Source organism: Grampus griseus (genome assembly GCF_964374135.1).
Source record: "Grampus griseus genome assembly, chromosome: 5".
Taxonomy (NCBI): Eukaryota; Metazoa; Chordata; class Mammalia; order Artiodactyla; family Delphinidae; genus Grampus; species Grampus griseus.
The window spans coordinates 57,396,621-57,419,064 of record NC_138998.1 but is presented as its reverse complement, the minus strand read 5'-3'; positions in this window follow the sequence as shown (position 1 = coordinate 57,419,064).

Here is a 22,444-nt window from a genome sequence, read left to right as displayed (position 1 = left end):
AGCACTGCCGACACAACCGTATTTGGCAAGTGAGCATTGGATGGCAGAAGTCCAAGGAATTATTTAAATAATAACTGAGGGTCAAGCTACTTACATGCACTTCTTAAACTTTTTTTTTAAGTGAAGTACTATATATATACAGAAAAAAATACAAATAAGTACATAGCTAGATGAGTTATCACAAAATAATCACCACATGTAAGCACCACCTAGTCACAAAATATTACCAGCACCCCAGAAGCCTCACTCATATCTTCTCATATTCACTCATAACATAGCAATCATTATCCTAATTTCTTTCTTTCTTTCTTTCTTTTTTTTTTTTTTTGACTGTGCCACGCAGCTTGAGGGAATTTACTTCCCCAACCAGGGATCGAACCCAGGGCCCTGGCAGTGAGAGCACTAATTCTTAATCACTGAACCACCAGGGAAGTCCCTCATCCTAATTTATAATACCATAGACAACTTTTCCCCCTTATTTTTTGTATTATTGTTTTGTATCTGGCTTTTTTTCTTCTCAACATAATATTTGTCCAATTAACCATTATAAATATACCACAATTTCTAAATTCACATTATTTTTTATAAACTCTGGAGATTACAAATAATGCTGCTATAGACATACTTATATATGGTTTTTGGTGTGCATTTCTGTTGGATGTATGTCTAGGAGTGAAATTGCTAGACCATACAGTGTGCTTATATTCATAATATACTAACAGAGACTACCAAATAGCATTCTAAAGTGGTTGTATGATTTTTGTTCTTATCAGCAGTGTATGTATCTGCACTTCATCCTCACCAACACATGTTATTATCAGTCCTTTTAATTTGAGCCCTCAGGAAGGTGTGTGATGGTGTCTCATCTGGTTTTAGTTTACATTTCTCTGATGCCTAATTAAGTTGAATATCTTGTATATCTTTTTTAGTGAAATGTTAGTTCAAGTGTCTTGTCCATTTTTTATTTCATCATTTATGCTTTTACTTATTGAATTGTGAGAGTATTTTATACATTCTGGATACTAGCTCTTTGCCAGTTACAGTTGTATCTTCTCCCAGTGTGTGACTTGTCTTTTTCTCTCTCTTCACGGTGTCATCTGATGAACAGAAATTCTTAATTTTAATGTAGTTCAATTCGTATATTTTTTTCCTTTTATGGTTAATGTATTTTGTACTGTGTAAGAACTCTTTTCACACCTTATCTACATACCTTGAAAGAGAATACGGAATGCTTTTCCCGCCCGCCCAGAAAGTTTACTCACTTTCTTTGTTGTTTGTAACCAATGGGAGACTAACATGGACAATGCACTTTTGAAGGTATAGGGCCAGGGACTTTTTTTTGAGAATCAGGGACTCTCTGTAGTCATTTTGTCTATTAATACCAACTTTTTAACTGCCTCATGGTCAAACCGGACACCTTTAGTCATATCGGATTGTGTAATCTTCCTCTTGAGGAAGGAGGGGAGGAAGAAAGGGTTATGCTTATCCAGAATAAATTCGTGTCGAGGTCATCATTTACCCTCTCATCAGCAGTGGGGTATGCAAGACTGGCAGCAAGTACCAAAATCACATCCAAGAAAGAGCATCAAGGATATCAACCCAGGGGACCATATCCATTTGTGTTTTCAGAGAAAGATGGGCCTGGGTTGAGTACCAGTTCATCAGTAACCTTGCTAAAGAACTAGAAGGTGCTTTGGGCCAATCCAAGAGGGAGTGGCTGTAATTTCCTATGACTGGCTTAAATATGTTTCTGGAACAAGTCACATGAGTAGAACAATGGCATGGAACATATCTGGAAGTGCTCATTTTCAGACGTATTTCCCACATATTTTCTTTATGTGTTAGGCTATTCCTATATCAATAAAATCCTCTTAAGATTTAATCTACTAGTGGTAAACATGACCATAATCTTAACAGTGTATGAGTCTCTTTCACAGTCTCCCATAAACAAGGAAGTACTTTTTATTTCTGAGAGTTCTGTTTATATCCAGGGGCATTAGCATTGTGTTTCCCTAAGTACAGCAGGGAAATGTGTGATTCTGTCTTTTTTTCCTTCTTCATTAGAGAATGCTATTTATAGCCTTCCAAGGGTACTAACACAATTTCTTGTCAGAGAGGAGAAGGCTAAGGAGTCTAAAATAGCTCTGCCTTTCCCTGCCCTCAGCCTTGTTTAGAGCACTGTTCACCTTTGGAGGAGTGAGATCCTGTAATCCTTCCTGGTTGTAGTTGACAGCCATTCTCCATATTGGTAGCCAAGTATGTGTATCTTCTGTGTATTTTATCAGGTGAAAGACAGAATTTTAAGAGTCTGTGGGCCTCCAAAGGAAAAATAAATCAAGGAGCTATTTGGTACTCTTGGTTAGAATGCTCCACCAGCTGTTCCTTTTATGCCTTTCTTATTCCCATAACTTTCTTCCCCCAGTTTTCGTTCATTTCCTTTCCCCAGTTACAGCTTTGCGCATCTCCTGACATTGGCTAGTGTCCTCTTGTTATTGACTTTGGCTGTTCTTGGAACCTTGCCTCTTGGATTGCATGTTGTGCTGCCTCCTGTTTCTTTAGATGGTAGAATCTCTCTACTTATAGGCAAATGAGGTTCAAAACTACCTACTCGTATTGGTGGGATGGAACTCAAATACTTCTTTCCTATCAATCCCCACTTGTCTCCCTACCACATTCCACCCCAAATTATACTGAACTATTTCTAGATTTCTAAATATATCCCTCCCACCCCTTCCTCCATCTGCCTCTCCTCTTGGTGATGTGGACCTAGTACACACTGCCTATTCTGTTTGGAACCCTTTCTGTCTCCATCCCCTCTTATCATATGCTGCTTATATTTATCCTTCACAACTCACTTCAGGAACCAAGCTTCCCCAGAAGCTTTGTGATTGCTTTTCCAACGCAATCCTGATCACCTAAGTTGTCTTAGGAGCCTTTTCTGTGGATCCCCATAGCTTATTGTGTGTACCTCAGCCTCTGTTCAGTTATGTGTCTACTCATCTGTCTCTCAGACTAGACTCTAAGTTTCTTGAAGTCAAGGAAACCCGTATTTTTCCTTGTTGATTTCCCAACTCTTGTACCAATGCCTGGCACACAACTAGCAAAATATGTTTGTTGATTGTTGAATGATGAACTGAAAGAAGAAGCTCTGAAAAACAGCAGAATGTCTTACAGATTAATACTGAACTCTTTTAAATTAATTTATTATTTCATTTTGGATCTTTTCAAGTATTTCCCCTCAAGACTCTACTAATGCTTCACTGTACACATCCTAATAGAAGGAAGTTGGCTTATTTTTGGCCTTATTAATAGAGAAAAAAACATTAATTTTCTTTCCACTAATTTCAAATTTGTGAAAATATAAACAAGGACTGAGCTCAAGCTTAACAAATATGTGTCAAAGATGGTACAATTTAATCTTGTAGGCAAGAATGTTTAAATTATTCAAGGAAACAAATAGTTAAGTATTAATTTAGAGAAAAGCAATTCATATGGTGGTTACCACTCATTCTCATATATTTATTAAATTTATAAATTGTAAATATAAAATAAAATTTATAGAATAAGGAGGGAGACCAAAGACTTCTGCTAAGTAACATTTTTTTAGCTGTTAGCTGATACCCTTGAAAGCAACAGAACAATTTCAGGATGTTTGAGAACATCTCAGACAACATGAACAGATTTCGACCAGTTCATGATAATGAATCTTATTGTAAAGAGTATGTTTAAAGCCAGAAGATCTCTCTGCCACTAGGTACCTGCATGACTTTAAGCAACTTATTCAACCTCTATAAGACTCAACTTCCTCATTAGAAAAATATAACTGCCCTAAGGATTACAGAAGTAAAAAGTATGACTAATAGAATGCTCAGCCCAGAGTGACATTCAGTGCTAGTAGATATTATTATTATACTAAACTGATCTAAATTAATGAGAGTCTTTTATGTCTTCAAAGTTTTTCTAGTACTTCCTGATAACGATTGCAATTATATTTTCTTCAAGGTAGGCAAAAGATAAACAATACCTTTTTATTTTTAGGCATTAGATTCCATGAAATATTGATTTGCTCCAGGAGCAGTCATCTGTTGCTATTACTGTTTTGCTTTGTTTTTAATCTAACCCTATCCCTAACCTTAATCCTAACCCTTTCCTTTGAGAAACTCCCACCTTTTATAGGGGTTGGGTAGATTGAACCCAATCCCCTTCACTTTGGGAAACTCATCCTTTTCATATAGCTTAGGTGGATTGAACACAACCACCTGCCCTTACCCACAGGTCCAAGCTCAATATCCAGATTCATTCAATAAAAATAGCGTATCTATCTCCCTCCTTCAGTGGTGGATTCATAGTGCAAACAGGGCCAATCAGCGCCTTCCCTGTTATGTGATACAAGAACATTGGGAGAGAGTAGGACTTTCTTCCTTTCAGATCAAGAGCTATGAGAATACCATAAACTAGAGCTGCTTTCTCCCATCTTCTTTAGCTACATGGAAGTGGCCATCTGAAGGAGGAGAAAATGAAGTCAAAACATAATATAAAACAGAGAAGAATAGAGATAAACCCTGGATCAAGCCATGGATCTTTCATTTATGTGAAGCAATAAATTATTTTTTTCCTTGCACTTGAACTATAAATAGTACTAATATAATTTGCAATAGAAAGGGTCCCTGCTAATATACTTCAAAACAGCAGGAAACTGAGGCAGTAGAAGATAAAAGTAAAACTAAAATCTTGCTGATTAGTACAACTATTCATGATCAAAAAGATCATATTCCAGAAAAACTTTCAATTTTACTAACATGCATCCTCAAATAACAATGAAAGAATGTACCTATCCTAGAAAATTAGAAACTCAAAATATCCATTCTTTTTGTTACTCATTGCAAGCTATGAAAAATGTATTTATAGATAGTGACTCTGATATTAGGAGAAAAAAAAAAACCAGGCTGGCTCTTTATCCTCTTAATTTGGTACTTCCTATCACAAATTTACAAATGGAATGAATAGATCTTTCCTCTTTTTGTTGATCCCCAAATAGCCCAAACCCTCAAAAGAATGAATACTCTACTGAATATCCTAAAATTATCAGCAGTCTTTGAATCTGAAGTTCAAACCAAAGTGAAACTGAAAATTCTCAGGAGGGGACAGTGGTGTGGTGGGAAGGAGGAAATGTGACTATCACCCCTGCCATGGATAAAATTAAAGCCTCTTCTCTTAAAGTCATGTAAAATGGTTTTTGTTTGTATCTTCTCCACTACAGCCTGAGTTTAATATATGATGCACTACTGGTAAGAACTATTCAGGAGTCTTGCCCAACCTATATTATAGGATTACTCGTGGTCTAGAAGTTTTTCACCCTGTCCACTTATTTTCCCTAGGATACTTCCAGTGGATAACTTCTGTGTGTGCTCAGAGATAGCTCTTGAGGTATGAGATGATAGCCACTGCTTATTTCCCCTTTTGCTTCCCACTTACCTCTCATCCCATGACAACTGGCAGTGGCAGACTCTTTTTTTTTTTGCGGTACGCGGGCCTCTCACTGTTGTGGCCTCTCCTGTTGCGGAGCACAGGCTCCGGATGCGCAGGCTCAGCGGCCATGGCTCACGGTCCCAGCTGCTCCGCGGCATGTGGGATCTTCCCGGACCGGGGCACGAACCCGTGTCCCCTGCATCGGCAGGCAGACTCTCAACCACTGCGCCACGAGGGAAGCCCGTGGCAGACTTTTAATTACTTACTCCAATTTTCATCTTCAAGGCTAAAAGAATCCTGACTGTGCGGGATGGCAGTGTACTCAGTCTCGGGGATGGATAGTTGATTAGTCTAAGCCAATTATGGCTGGCCTGGTCCCAGCTTTGCCAGAGGTGGTCTTCTGACACTGCTGTGGTCCATGAGACCCAAGAATAAATTTGTTTTCGGGTGGTTCTAGGAAAGCTTTTTCTTTCTCAATAAAAAGAGGCACGGGCATCCCCGGTGGCGCAGTGGTTGAGAGTCTGCCTGCCGATGCAGGGGACACGGGTTTGTGCCCCGGTCTGGGAAGATTCCACATCCCGCGGAGCGGCTGGGCCCGTGAGCCATGGCCGCTGAGCCTGCGCGTCCGGAGCCTGTGCTCCGCAACGGGAGAGGCCACAACAGGGAGAGGCCCACGTACCGCAAAAAAAAAAAAAAAAAAAAAAAAAAAAAAGAGGCACGCTCTGTCATGGTCACTTTCACTTTTTCATTCTTTCTGGCTTGGAGGTAAATTAGATGTCTAAACAGCAGCAGCCATATAGCAATCATAAGCTATGAACATGAGGATGAAAGCTAAATTGCTAAGAATGGCAGAACATGAAGCTGGAAAAGCCTGAGTCCTCGATGTCATTGTTGAGTGGCTGAACCAGTGCAGCAGCTAGCTTTCATGCCATATTCTTGGCGTGTAAGAAATACACTACTATTTGTTGAAACTACTGTTAGTTGAGTTTTTTTCTAATTTGCAACCAAACCCAATAATAATTTTCACATGCTGTTTTGGTCTCCTTTGCCTGGAAAACTGAGGGAAGATGTCTCTTCACCTCCTGTTGAACATCAGAATATCTGCAGGTTGCTGATACTGGGTGGGCATATCCTGTCCTCTGTGTCCACTGGGTACCATTGTCTCTTTTGAGTCTACCTGTTACCCCCACTGGGCATCATTTCTTTACTGTAACAATCCTGCTGATGTTCCTATTGCTCATGTCATTCAAACAGTGAGCACATACAGTAGTAAAGACCAAGCACCAAAGTGTATATTCTCAAGCTTCAGGATGAATATGGTTTGAAATCAGGGAGCAAAAGTGAGTCAGGTCTATACAACAGCGACCCCCATAAAAATGGAGAACCCATTGCCAGAAATGCTTCAGGACTGGACTGAGACATATTAATATGTTGTTTCCCTCAAACCAACAAGATTCAACTACTTATTCAACATTTATTTACTAGAGATGAGGAGAAACTGATTTTCTATTAACAAAAATTACACACCAAAAAAGGTAACATACTAAACTCACTTCTACTGATTGAAGCAGATTCAGTCTTCTAAAGAGGAAAAAGAAGAAAAGCATTTCCTCCTTTTCTGTCATCCTGGTTCTCTCTTCTATTTTCTTTGTCAATTTTCTTAACCAGAAAACTTTCTATGAACTATATTAAAGCATTCAACATTTGGATAATAAAATATGTCATGTGTTCACCCTAAATAACCTTGTGCCATTCCTTTATTTAAGATATGTCAGCTATGATTGCTGATTTCAGGTTCCTCAGAATATTCAACAGAATAGATAGGCACATTAAGCAGGATTGTTTGTATGTCCTCTTGGTAAAAGTAATACCAGTTTGCATTTTGCTAGTCTACTGCGGGTGGAAACCTGAGTTAACAGGCACCTGTTTCTAATTTATCCTGTTGCTGCCCTAGTAGTCCTTAAAGACTAACATCCTAGGCGGTTGTCTGGCATGCCCCTAAATCTAGTTTCAAATGAGTCGAAGTCATTGGAGAAATGCAGAGGGAGGAGAAAGAAGGGCATCTACACTGTCCAGAGGGAAATCCTCTGGACTGCTGGGTGCTGAGCTCTCTTGGTGTGGGTGTTTCTGCCTGCAGGCCTGAAAGGAAAGAGCACAGCTCCCGACAGAATGTATCATATCACCACAGGATGAATTCTGATTCGAGCTTATTGCAAAAATTCAGAATCGGGCGTCCCTGGTGGCGCAGTGGTTGAGAGTCCGCTTGCCGATGCAGGGGACATGGGTTCGTACCCTGGTCCGGGAAGATCCCACATGCCGCGGAGTGGCTGGGCCCGTGAGCCATGGCCGCTGGGCCTGCGCGTCCAGAGGCTGTGCTCTGCAACGGGAGAGGCCACAACAGTGAGACGCCCGAAAAGAGTATCAACAAAAGAGTTACTGAACAAATCACAATGGGATTGAAATTGAAGCAAAATGTGACAATAATTGGATGATAGGCAAAATGAAAATGAAAATCATAATAACCGAATTAATATGTGCATTATTTGTTGTCTTCAACAACACTGATTTCACTCTGTGTGCTATGTTATTTTAAACTTCATAATATAACCCTGTATCAGCCTCCAGCTAATAGCAGGATGAATAAAGAGGATTTAGGCCCAGTCAGTATTCTAGAAGAAGTGAAAAATAATGTATAATATTTTAAGAAGTGAATTACCAGCAACTTTCTACAACTCAGCTGACATTCAGCACACAAGTCCACATTTATTTGGCCTCAGGAAATTATTATAACTGGAAGGAAAGCAAAATCAAAGATACACAGTTTTAAACTTGGGCAAAAATCTGAGAAGTGTCATTTTTTTTACTAAAATTTGGGGCCATAATTTGTAAAATGTTCTTTCACCAAACTAGCTCTGACTGTATTGGGTCACTCTGAGAGAAATGATGGTTCTATCATAAGTAAAATTGTTGGGAAGAAAAATTTCTTCGGGACTGTGAACAATGGTTGCTGTCCCATGGAAACAACTGGGCCTTTTGAATTGCATTATGGAAGACTTCTTGTAATATATTACAGCTTCACAAGAGAGGCCTTAAGCTTTTCTAGCAAGAAAACATTAATAGCAATAATACTCTTTGAAATGAATTTCTTCAGAACATTCAGGACACAGAAATAACTAATATAGCTATTTAAATACCTTAAGTCATATATGCAAATTACCAGTGAATATATAGTATTAGATAATCTTCACTTTATACAATAGATGAGTTTAAATGAGGTCAGATTTAAAAATTTGTATAGAGAATCTTATTTTTGCTGTTTCTTTAAAATTAGAATATATTTCCATTTGGAGGAAAAAAGTGTCACTAAATACTTAAACATCTTTGATAAAAAAACAAAACCTAGTGGTCAAGTCCATGCTACACTCACCATCATGTTTCATAAACAGTAAAGATCTGTGGAAAGACAAAGTTCTTATTAAGCAACTCGCTCATATTTTTTGAATCAAATTCTCTTCCTTCTGTTCTTTCACAACTTTAAGAGATTCCTTTAGGTACCTTCTATCCCTGTTGCCCTAGCCTGTTTATATATTCTCCCTGCTGTATCAGGGATTCCCTTAGCGCTGCACTCAAGGGTACCTAAAATTGGGCTTCCCTAGTGGCACAGTGGTTAAGAATCTGCCTGCCAATGCAGGGGATGTGGGTTCAAGTCCTGGTCCAGGAAGATCCCACATGCCACATAGCAACTGAGCCCACGTGCCACAACTACTGAGCCCACGTATCATGACTAGTGAAGCCCGCGCACCTAGAGTCCATGCTCTGCAACAAGAGAAACCACCGCAATGAGAAGCCTGTGCACCACAACGCTCGCCGCAACTAGAGAAAGCCCACGTCCAGCAACGAAGACCCAACGTAGCCAAAAATAAAAATAAATAAATAAGTAAATAAATTTATAATTTAAAAAAAGGATACCTGAAATTGTTGCATGGCTAATTTTTAAATTTTTAGTCACATTGATTCCAAATGATACATAGAAGCAATGTAACTCTAGCTCTTCAACAAACAAATACCAAAATTTAAACGGCTCAGCACATTATAAGGTTATTCTATGCTCATCTAAAAGTGTAATGTGTATGTTCCTGTTTGGAAGGCAGTTTTCTTCTACAAGGAGATTCAAGGACTTAAGCTATTCCATTACGAAGGTCCACTGTCCTCTCAGGTGTTTTCTTCTTAACAGCCTTGCCTGGAAGTGACTCACAGCACTTCTGCTCTCTTTCCTTTGATAAAAACTTTTTCTATAGCCCAACCCAAATGCAAGGCGTGAGTAGATTAATCACTAGCTGGGCAGCTGCTTCTCAACTATGACTCTCCTCTAAGAAAGAGGGAGCACCAATTTTTATTAAATAGCTAGATGTTTCTACCACCAATTTGCAATAGAACTAGGCTGCAACCACACACTTTGATAGAAGGTAGCATTACTGTTAATAATGGACTCCAACCTCCAAAGTTGTTTATATCTGAGAGTCTAGGTTATGCAGCATTAACTTCAGTTAAGGAAATAACATTGGAATTTTTTATAGTACTTCAGCTTCCCCTACTTTAGCAAGTCAGTAATTTGGAGGGGAAAAAAGGTATTTATAGTAATAAAAAATTAATTTATTTAAGAAATATGTACTGAACATATGTATTGAGAATTAGGTGACCTAGAGCTAGAAATAATAAGAAATATAAAACCCTATCCATGCTCTTGACTTACTCTTAGAAAAGTGGGAAGAGTGTTTTGGGAGGAGAGGGGAGAATTTCTTTGCTATATTTATTCTTATAAACTTCTGAAAGAGAAATATTTGGCTCTCACTGGCTCCAAAGTCCTACTAGCTCTACATAAACTTCCCTCAAATCTGGGTACAAGTTCCAAAGCAAATCTATGAATCTTGTAAAAATTTGAAAAATGGTGTACATGGTCCTCTGTGTCAGATCCTTAATTTAGTATTATTTGATAATGCAACTTCTAAATGTCAAGGGTGTCCTGGTTGGGCCAAAGCTAAAAATTAGATGTGGTTGGTGGGTTGAGCTAGCTAAACTGCACTCTCGTTTTTATATTTCCATCAGCTGATGACTGACATAGGAAAATAAAGCATTTAAACAGTGTCTCCTGGAAGAGATGACCAGATGGAATTCAAATTGCCAAATCCATCAAAAGGAAAGAGGATTTGGGCGTGGTTTGCTCAAGTCAGGAATGGGTCTTGATGTCAATTATACCTCAATAAATAAATGAATGAAGAAAGTCAGGAAGGGAGGCAGGAAGGAAAGAAGGAAGGACCTAGCGACTGGAGAGGAGTGGCGGTTCTGAGCTAGGCATGATGGTCAGTACTTGAACGTGACATTACTTACATTCCTGGGAAGCATGTGAACCCTGGGGAGAAGACGGGCTCGGCATGTACCATCTCACTAAATAAGGTAACATGCTCCCCTGCTGTGGAGCCCTTATAAATAAGCCTCCCTCACCTGGCCCCAAGTTTTACTACCCTGCTCCTACTGTTCTCTGCTGATGGATAAATGCTCTGCCCTGCCTAGGTACAGATCTCACCATCTGTGCCAAGTACCAGGGCTGCCTGGACAATGTTACAGTATACAAGTCAGCAGTTACTAGCAAGGTAAGAAAGTTCTTCCTTTTTTTGTACAATGTTCAGTTGCTAGAGAACTCCTGTAGCCTATTTAGGAGTCTCCTGTTATTCCTTGGTATTGGCAGAAACATTGTCTTTGGGATAGAGTGTCAGCCACGCCAGATATGGACTCAGACCAAGGTGCAAATCCCAGCTCCACCACCTGCTCCTTAAGTGATCTTTATCTTTCTGAGCCTCGGTTTTCCCACCTTTAAATAGGCAAAACAATAATACCTACCCCACTTCCATTAGAATTTCTTTTAAGGATCAAGTGAGATAATGTTTGTAAAAGTGGTACTGTGAAGCATAAAGTATTATACAAATTTGAATAAATTCTTTTTTTAAACTATTGTCATTAATTTGTAAAGGAAAATAGGAAAAATTATTTACAAGAAAGAAAAGGCTCTTCTGAAATTCCCATTCTCCAGAGATATTAGTCAAATGTATTCCAGATGGCAATGTCATTTTCTTTTCACTAAAAGCTTAGATTTCTGATACCTCTGGTGAGGAACAGAGAATGTAGAATTAAGAGAAAAGCATGACTGAAAGAGAAACCTTAGAGAAGTTCCTTGTGTGGGTATTTCTAAGTGAACAATATTATAGAAATGGTCCAACTAATACGAACTTTGAGAAAATGTTAAAGGATCCTTGAGCTGACAGACAATACATTTTGATACAGTGTTGTAGGAAATAGCCACTTTTTAAATGAAATGATTTAGGAATCTATTTTCAATTTGAGGTGAACCCATAAGTCAAAGGGACTCATCATAAATTATTAGAGCTTAGACTCTTGTTTGCAGCTGATACAGGAAATTGGAGACATTCTTCATGAACAATTCACAGTAAGATATAACTTCTTTTATGAATGATAGAATATGAATAGCTGCATTACTGGCATGAACTTGGATGTCAACTTTGAATTTATAGATAATTTTAAGACAGAATATACATTTTGAAAAGTCTAATATTTAACTTAAAGACAAACTCTTGGAATAAAATTTTTTTAGTTTCAGAATTAATAGGGTAAATGGCATCCTAATGATTCAGTTGTTAATATAGATCACATTTTTGTCATTCTTGAGCCTGAACTTATTCCAGTTTAGCCCTTGTTTCTTTCGTTATGAAAATATTGCCAAAGAGATTAAAGTGAGGGCTTTGATCCTAATGCAGCAATCCTAATCAAGCAACCAGTTGAGAGAATATGAATTGGTGAACACTGGCCAACACCAAAGCCAGAAAAACAATTCAAAATAAATGTCCTACTGTTGGTGATCATTAATATCACCTTGCCATGCACAGATTCACTCTTAAACCAGATTCTCTTTTCTCTGCAATTATTTTACTTTTTAAATTTTCCAGTGATCAAATCCATTTTTGACAGCTTGTTCCGCAATATCATTTACATGATATTGCACAAGGTTTAAAGTGATTTAAACACACACACACACACACACACACACACCAGAGATGAATAATTTACAAAGAGCAACTAACTCTTCTTGAAAGTTACCAAACTTTTCTAGTGAGTTAAAGATAATTTAAAACATAATGCGCGAAACAGGAATGAAGGGGGTAAAGGGAGAAAGATGCAGAGCAATTTCAAATACAACAACCCATTCCTCCACACATGCCACCAGTTTATCTTAAATTAGAAATTTACTGGAGTTTATTAAGACAAAAAAGAAAATCTCATATCTTATTAAATTGAAAATCACCTTAATATCATTTTTGCAATTGGTCTCAAATTTGTCTCCTAGTTTCTATTACCCCTCACCTACTTCAATCCGTCATTATATCTATGACATAAATATAGCCTCCTAGAGAGTCCTCCATCTCCTTCCCCTCTCACCACCCTTCCACCACTAGCATCTGATCGTATTCCCACTTCAAATCCAAATATGAGATGGCTTCTGCTGCCTGTAGGTTGAAATTTCAACTACTCTGTGTGTTCAACTGGGTGTTCAAGGTCCTCCATAGCAAGACATCTCCTAAACTTTCTAGCCATATGCTCTGCGTGGATTCTAACATCAATAATATAGATTAGACTTAATAGAAATTATGACTTAATCAGATTTGATTAACTTAGATATGATTAGAAATAATATCTCTAAAGCAATCTTCATTATTCCTGGAAAATAGTAGGCATTTATAAATTGTAACTGCTATTGTTGCTTTTGCTGTTAGTGTTATTATTGTCATTTACTATCTCTGCCTGGGATGCCTGCTCAAGTCTTATCCTTTAAAACTCCCCAATTCTAAGGATCCTCTCTTCCTCCTTGCTTATAACTCATATCATTCTACTTTACAGCAGTGTTGATTTTTTTTTCTTTCATTGTCTGTCTTTTCATCATGATAATGAACTTTTGGGCAAGAGGAACCATATTTCCACCTTAGGATTACAACTTCTAAAATAATATTATATATGCAGCAAACACTCAGTAAATGTGTTTTTTGGATTGAAGGTATGGCATAGGAAAACCAGTATAAGTTATATAATATGTTCAAATAAATTGCAAATTATTTTACAAAATATGACTATGATGACCAAATTACATATTGTTCCAAAAAGGGACACTTTGAGAGTAAGAGAGGGTATTCTTGATCATTATATGGAGAGAGTAGGCACACACTAGAATGCAAGTTCATCACAAGTAGGAGAAAACTCCATGAAAACACAGGTGAATGCTGCAAAGATTATCCTAATTGTATTATCCCCTCCCTCGTTTCCATCGTGGAACAAACCCTGTTACAGAGAGAAGGTTGGGTATGATTGAGTTTTTAAAATATGGAGGAGCACTAATGGAAGCAACTGAAGTATGTGCCACAGTTTGAAGGTCCTTGGAATTAGCCTGAGTTGACAAGATCACAGAGGACTTAAAATGAGCAGCCTTCTCTCATTGAACACCTGGAATGAAGAGTATGAGCAGAATGTCTTAAATTTGCCTGCCATATTGAACAGGAGTATAATGGGGGAGTGTCCCTGGGCAGAGAAGTGTGCTGCCTTCTAAGTATAAAACCACTGCCTGAGAAATTTCCTTTCTCATTCCAGAACTTCTCAGGCTGTCTCCATGTAAGCTGTAGCCTTCACAGCTCTGTGCATCTTTCTGTTTCCACACTCCTCTCTCCTTATCTGTTAATGCTGCGTGACTGTTTTAAAAAGGTTTTATTCTACCCTCTGCCCATCCTTAGTGAGCATGTTCTTGGGCCATCAGTGGTGCTGCCCACAGAATGTTGTTAAAAAACTTAAACTGAATAAATTTGAAGATTTAATTGGCTTTATTCAGTGATTCATGAATTGGGCAGCATCCCATCTAGCAACAACAGGGGTGCTCCAAGGAGTTATATAAAATGGAAGGTTTTTATAGAAAGAAGGGTGGGGCAAGGAAGTCATTAGCAAAAGATAAGAAACAGTTCTTTTGGGCCAGGACATTGTCTTTTTGGGAGGAAGGGACTGCATGGGTTTTATCATGCAGATTGCCTCTTCTTCCCCTGGTGGGCCAGGGGTGGGATAGAGAGGGTCCATGTGACAGATTACCTTACTGATGCTGACCAGAAAATTCCAGAATGGTTGATTAAGATTACATTTCTGGTGAAGGTCGAAACTACAATTAGGTTAGGTGTTAAAACTAAGCTTGGTATCATGGGCTTTATTTAGCACAAGTGATACCATTTTGGGCCTGTGTTTTTTCTCTTTAACAGTATGAAGAATGGGCATTTTCCAAAGAGGGATGTGGTCCTCCCTGGTGGAGCTGGCCCTGCAGTGAATCAGAGAATTGGCAGGGTCCACGGTGGACTTAGGAGGACTCTGATGATATAGGAAGCAATGCTTTCTGTCCAGTTCTCCCAGAGACTAGACCTCAATCAAGGAATTTAGCAGTGCCTTTTACACTCATTGGGTGAACATCTGATCCATTGACCAATGTCCAGAACACAGAATGACCACAATATCACACTTGGTTCAATGAAAGGCTGTTACTATAGTGTGGGGGAAACTCTGAAATGAGAACCAGGAGACCTAGAGCCTAGGATCTAATCTAGGCAGGGTCACTAGCCAGCTGTGTGACTTTGAAACAAGTCATATAACAACCCTGTGTCTTAAGTTATAAACAGATAGTAACATCATTGGATAATTTATAATAATGTGGGTAGCTGTGAGATCACCTGTAACACTGTAAATCACTTCAAATGTCTTGTCTTTTATTATTAAGGTAGGCCACGTTATTCCCTATACATTACACTACAAAGTCTTTAAGATATAATTGTTTCTTTTAAGTACTGTTCTGAGTGCAATTAAGCTGTTTCATGATTGCAATTTTGGGGCCACATTACTGCAAAACAAGTATTATTACTTAATGAAAGACAAATAAGTAGATTTTGCTTTTCAAATTAAGAAAATTAGCTTGAGATGATATGGCTTTTGACAGCAATAATGCTTGTAAGCCAAGCTGTCTAATTTGGAATGCAGACACACTCCACAATGTAGGATTTAATTGATTCTGAAAAAACAGTACTTGTTTTGAAGCACTATGGTATCTTAATGTATCTAATTTCATTAATAGTTTGAAGGGAAAAATACCAGACTTCTGATCCAGTTCAACTCTGCCGGTCAGTTGCTCTGTGACCTCTGGTGAGTCACTTAACAACTCTGGATCTTAATTTTATTTGCAAATCACTTGGAGTAGATAATATCTAAAGTCCTTTCTAGTTCTAAAACCCAGGCTATTTCACAACCATTACAATTTTAAAAGCAATTTTAAGTGTAAATATTTTTCCTTTTTATTAAAACTAATAAATCCTTGGTTGGGATTAATTTACCCAGCACCAAGCAAGTGATAGCCCAATGACGGTATTTACAAAATGAAGTTGTCAAAATGAAACAGCGACTGTTCAGAAGAGTATTAAAGTGCAGTTCACTTTGAAGTAACCTGCCTAGGCATGGCTCACAAATTCTACCCAAAGCAACATTCTTGAGACTGTTTGCTTAGTATGCAAATTAAAATCATCATTAAAAGATCAGTAGCCATGTGGTGGCCTTTATGATTAATGATTTCCACGGCCAAAGGGAGAGATCTGAGTTAATTAGCCTGCCTGGTCTCTTGCCCCTTTGCCTCCTGGGACAGAGCTGAGTGCAGAGGTACTTCCTTCGGGGGAGAAGGAGGGCCTCTCAGTCTCGGACACCTAAGCTGACCGTTGCAATCTCATCCATGGCATCCTTTTTAGCAGAAGGGAGGTCACTCCTTGAAAGACAAAGTAATAATGGCTCCAGTGAGAGAACTAGGGTATTAGATTACTATATTTGGTCTCTGATGGAAATCAAATTAATAAATTGTGGAAATAAAACTACTTAGCAAGAATTAAGAAAAATATAATGCAAATTCTAAAAATTGTTTAAAAGGACAAAGCCCAAACACTTTCCTTTCAGCATATTCCCCTCTCTGCTCTTGTCTCTTTGTTCCTACCTTTACAAGAGGCATCTCAGTATACTAGAAAAAGCAGAGTCTCTTGGCTTCCCCACTAACTTGTTTCATAATCTTGGCAAGTGAGTACCTCTCTGGGACTGTTTCTTTGTATTCAAAATGTTTCTAGATTCAACAACTCTTAACTCAGTGACTTCATAACTCCTTTAATTTTACTTAAAAAAAAGGAAGACAAGAATATTCATGAAGTCTGAAGGTCAGAGAAGTTGTAGGTCAGAAATTGGAGAGGCAAAGAGGATTTAAGAAGACAAAGCAGAGATGATTGGGGGTTTGAAGTCTCAGTCAAGTGATCCCTGCCTAGGTCAGCAAGAACTAGAGTTGCTGGAAATGTCTGGGCTATTGCCCTTTCACCTGGGCACTGTTGTTCCTACCCTAGACACTTGGACTGCTCAAAGAAGTCAGTGCTGGAAATTTTAATCCAGTTTCATATTATTCCAGTTATCTTCTTCTCCACTTCTGTTCTCTGATTGCTGAGCTCTGATGGCAAAAATCATGCAAGCACTCAGACTGATATCACCAAAAATCTGTGGTTTCAACCCCTCGTCAACCACTAAAAACCCCACTTCACTTTCTCTCTGTCACCCCTCCCTCTGAGCCGAAAATTTTTCTCAACCTCACAGAAAATAGTAGAATTTTTACTGGGACCTCTTCAATGTTCCCCTTACTATTAACTCTTTCCTCCTAGCACATAAACTTAGTTGTTTTCCTTTCTTATAAAGTAGTCCTACATTCTCTTGTGGTCGCTTCTCTATTGATTTCCCTCCTTTCATAGCCAAGCTCCTAAGAAAGGGCTTGTGGCTATTTCTTCACCTTCTATTTACTTTTCAGTCAGTTGCTCTCAGGGTTTGGATTCCCTCAGAAGCAGACTCTGGTTCAGGGGTTCAAGTGCAAGTAGGTTATTTGGAAGGTGATCCCAGGAAACACATTAGGGGTGAAGGAAAGCAAGACAGGGAAGAGAAGGAAGCCAATACAGGGTATGGAATCAAACAATCACTTCTATGCTGATAATTCTCAAATCTGTATCTCCAAGTCACATCCCAAGTTCTAGATCCATGTTTATAAATCTACTAAATGCGCCTAACTGGATATCTATGGCAATTCAAATCCAACATCAAGAAATACTAGTGTCATGTATTCAAGACCTGGCTCTCCTACTTAATACATATATAGCACTGAGCAAGTTATTTAGCCTGCATAATTCCCAGATTACTCCTCTGTAAAAACAGGTAAAATAATAATGTATCAATAGTGTTTTGAAGAATAAATGAGGTCGTTTGTGTTAAGTACTAAGCACAGTGCTGGGTACATAAGAAGTGATCAGTAATCATTAGCTTCCTTTATTAATGTAATAAGAACTTTCTCCACAAACTAATTTCTAATCGTGTATTCCCTCTATGTTAATGGCATTGCCAACTACCCACTTAAATCAGAAATTTTCAAATCATCCCAGAATCTTTTCTCACTCTCAACATCAGGCACCATATTCTGCCAATTCCACCTCCCACATATTTCTTAAATTTGTCATTTCCTCTTCATCCTTCTTCCTCTGCCTTAATGCCAGCCCTCAGCACTCTTGCTTAGATTAGAATTCCTTAGGGGATTCTTCCTGTTTACAATGCCTAACATAGTGTCTGACACAAAGTAATCATTTAATAAATGTTTGAATGAATATCATCGAATTATCTCTAACATAATAAATGGTACCACACTCCTGAATGATACCTGGATGCCTGAGTCTTCCCTGATTCCACTTTACTCCTAATAGCACACATTTAATTCTTGGTAGCCCTGTTGCCTCTACTTCCAAAATATACCCAGAGTCCAAGCATTTCTCAATATCTCCCCTGAATCAGTCCTAGTTTAAGACCAGACTCATCTGTCCACCCAGACTTTCTTCCTCTTGCCTTTCTGTATATCTGCCACATGGAAACTGGAGTCTTCAAAGCATAAATTAGATCTTACCATGCCGCCACTTAATAACTTCCTATGGCTTCTCGATAAATTTTTAAATATCTACAGGGACTCCAAAGTCCCCTACTGACTTCTCCTACCTTATCTCTTTCCATTTCTCTCTTGACTCACTGTATTTTGGCCACAGTGGCCTTTGTGCTGTACCTGGAACACACCAAACCTGCACCTTTTGCAAATGCTGTTTTCTGCTTGGACTAATCACTCATCCCTGGGTCTTCACACAGCTGTATCCTTCTCAACATTCAAGTCTCAGTTCCCCATACGTATTATCTAACTTGTATCTTTACAGCTTATTGTCTATCTCTCTAACCTTACTCCTAGAACATAAGCTACTTGAGGCAGAATTTTTGTCTTATTTATCACTGTCTCCCAGGACCCAGAACAGTGTCTAGCATGTAGTAGGAGATCAATAAATATTTATCAACAAATGTTTATTAATACATACTATGTTCAAAACCAGGCTCTGTAGGACACTAAAAGAAGTAAAAAGAGGTTAAAAGATATCAACAAGAACATTATCAAGAACAATAAGACCCTAAATATGCATAAATAAGGATGAGAAATAAACTAGAAAAACTGGAAATAGCTAATTTGTTAAGATGATAAGATTGTGTGTCTTTCCTTTTGAAAACTTCCTTAATTATCATTAGTGTAGAGCAACAAATGAAAATTGCTAGTTGAGTGCTATGACAAAATGTCATGTAGCAGTTCTAAGAAAGAAGAAATATTTTATGGTCAGGGTGGTCTGAGGACTAACTTCTGTTACTCAAGTCATTTAGTAAACAAGGACTATTTGACATTGTATATAATGAACATTTTTCTTCTTTAATTTATTCCTCAGTAATAGTCTATGAAATCTTAAATGGCAATGCTAACATCTTAATGAAATGGAACACTCAAAGTTCTGACTCTTTGATGGGCTGAGTTGAAATAAGATTTGTGTGTGTTTGTGGAGGGGCAATTAGCAAATACATATGGAAATTGCTTCTGGTTTGGGGGTCTCTGGCTACTCATCAAATTGCAGGTGGCACAGCCACTTGTCACGGCTTCCCCGTTCCACTTAACCTGGAAATTCTGAACAAGTTTCTGAGGTTCTCTTGATTTCCCTTGAGAGTCCCTGTACCAAAAACAGCTCTTATGGTAAACTAGAGCTGAGAAAAAAATTGGTCTGAGAACATTCCCATGATTCTCATTACCACAGAATGCTGTTTCTTTTCATTATAGCACAAATTTCCAGAGTTTTATTTAGAGGTAGAAAAGAAAAAAAAAGCTATCAGGGTATTTTTAAAAAAGGAAGGGCAGCAGAATCAGTTTATCATGTTTTGATGCCATCGTGATTGAGGAGAGGGTTTCAGTGATCTACATAGTAAGATAATTTGGCAACATAAACGACTTCTTGAGTTCTACTTAGGTCAATAATGATAAAGTTGGATACATGAAAATCACTTTAAAAATAAAGAGCTCATGATTATATGGCTTAGCCAAACAAAAATACATAAATGAATAAATCTGGATAATCATGTCAATACCAGTACAAAATCAGAGAAACAGTCTTATTCTCACTCAATAAAGCCAGACAGTGACAAATCACAGCACTTAGAAAATTAGTGCTGGTGGTTTTGTATTACCCAAAATACTGGTAAATATAAATTTTCTACTAACTTAGACTCCAGCACTGACATTAAAAAGGATAAAGCAGTTGGTTGTCATGGTAGAAATTGCTAGCTGCTGTGGCTAAATCTTTCCTTTTCTTGCTGGACAACTCAGGTAGACTCTATTTCCCAGCCTCCTTTGCAGTTAGATGTGGCCATGTGAGTGAACTTTGGCCAATTGAATAAGATCAAAGGTGATGTATATTCTTTTACGACTGGTCCATGAAGACTCTCATGCATAATTTTCGTTCCCTTCTGGCTTGATGCAGGTGAACACAGTGACCTTGGAATCCCCATGTTGAAGTTATAGAGCCACAAGTTGAAAGAATCTGGGTCCTTGAACCATTTGGTAGAAAGCTACTTGTCAATCAGAATTTACCTAAGTGAGAAATGAACTTCTCTCATGCTAAGCCTCTGAGATATGGGGATTTGTCTCATATTAGCTAGAGTTACCTTTACAAATACAGCTGGCTAGACTTGTTGCTTATAAATTAAATATCCTATTGGTTCTGTCACAAGCTTTCACAAAAAGTGCTGAAAAATTTAAACAGCATCTTCAATCTCACAATCTTATACTTTTTCATTCTATATGTAACCTTCCAACAATAATTCCCAATTGGGAAAATTCTGTCCTCTGGTATTATGTATTATGTAACTGCCCAGAAGGCTAAGAGCTTCCCAACTGAAATTTTCTAAGTCATAAAGTTCTGCACTGATGACTTTTTAGGCCAGTTAGGTAACAATTAAAGTCAAATAGCTACATAGTTCAGAACAGTGGCATATATTATAAAGGAAATAATGTCAAGTCATTAGGTTAAGTAATTCTAAGGTTTACAATCATTATCCCAAAATGGCATACCTAAATAAATACCTCTCAAGGAAATGCTTCTGAGATCAGGTCATGGATCATCAATTTCAAACAGTTGGTAAAAAGATATGTTTTAAAAAAAGGGACACAACAGGACCTGTGCAAAAGGGGAGAGGCAGCACGTTGAAAGGAGGGCCTCTGGAGTCTGGAGTTCTGGAGTTTGCAGGCAAAAGCATTTCCAGTAACCAAAGGCTATCCTGTAAGAAAGTTGCAGGTACAAGACAGAAGACACACAGATTGCAGCTGGGCACACAAAACAGGTGAGAATATAGTGCCCCTCTTATCAAAGACCAATTCCTTTCCATATTCTCTGGATTACAGCCTCCATCTTGTGTTGACCTGACATAAACTACCAGATATTTCTCAAGCAAAGATGTGTTTATTCAGGATCAGCTGAGACTTGCAATTCAGGATCTGCAGCCCTGGTGAGCCACATTTAAGTTCCTACACAGCAAGAGCACTTGTTGTAATTTTGCTGGAAATTGCTAGAGGCTGTAACAAAGAGAGCCATTTTAAAATTAAGTTCTGAGACATGCTCAGGAGGAGAAGCAAGAGTGTTAGAGGACCCCGGCCAGCCAAGGTCCTGAGGCTGGGGTTGGGGGACCAGGGGTTTGGACAGTTGCTGCACCCCTGCCTTCCAACACCACCAACAGGCAAGGAGGAGAGGCGAGGGGACCTGGGCAGAACAAGAAGGGGGGCCCTGTTTGCCATGAACATCTGTCCGTCATCTGGCGCAGCCTAGGCCAGGCCCCAGAGAGGTGGATGTCACCACAACCATAAATCGACATCAAAGATAGAGAGATTTTTGTCATCTACACTGGAACTGAAGGTAAAAAAGAAGATGAAAGGGAGAGGAGGACTTCAGGAAAAACCAGTAAAGAGTGTTGAGAGGAGAAGACAGAGACACGGAGGTAGAATCCTTCACCTGCAGTCACACAGCTACTGTGTGACTGACAGGATCTTGGTGCTCCGGCCAGGTGTCAGGCCTGCACCTCTGAGGTGGGAGAGCTGAGCTTAGGACATTGGTCCACCAGAGACCTCCCGGCCCCACATAATATCAAAGGGCAGAAGCTCTCCCAGAGATCTCCATCTGAATGCTAAGACCTAGCTCCACTCAACGAAAAGCAAGCTACGGTGCTGGACACCCCATGCCAAAAAACTAGCAAGACAGGAATACAACCCCACCCATTAGGAGAGAGGCTGCCTAAAATCATAAAAGGTCACAGACACCACAAAACACACCACTGGACATGGTCCTGCCCACCAGAAAGACAAGATCCAGCCTCATCCACCTGACACAGGCACCAGTCCCCTCTACCAGGAAGCCTGCACAACCCACTGAACCAA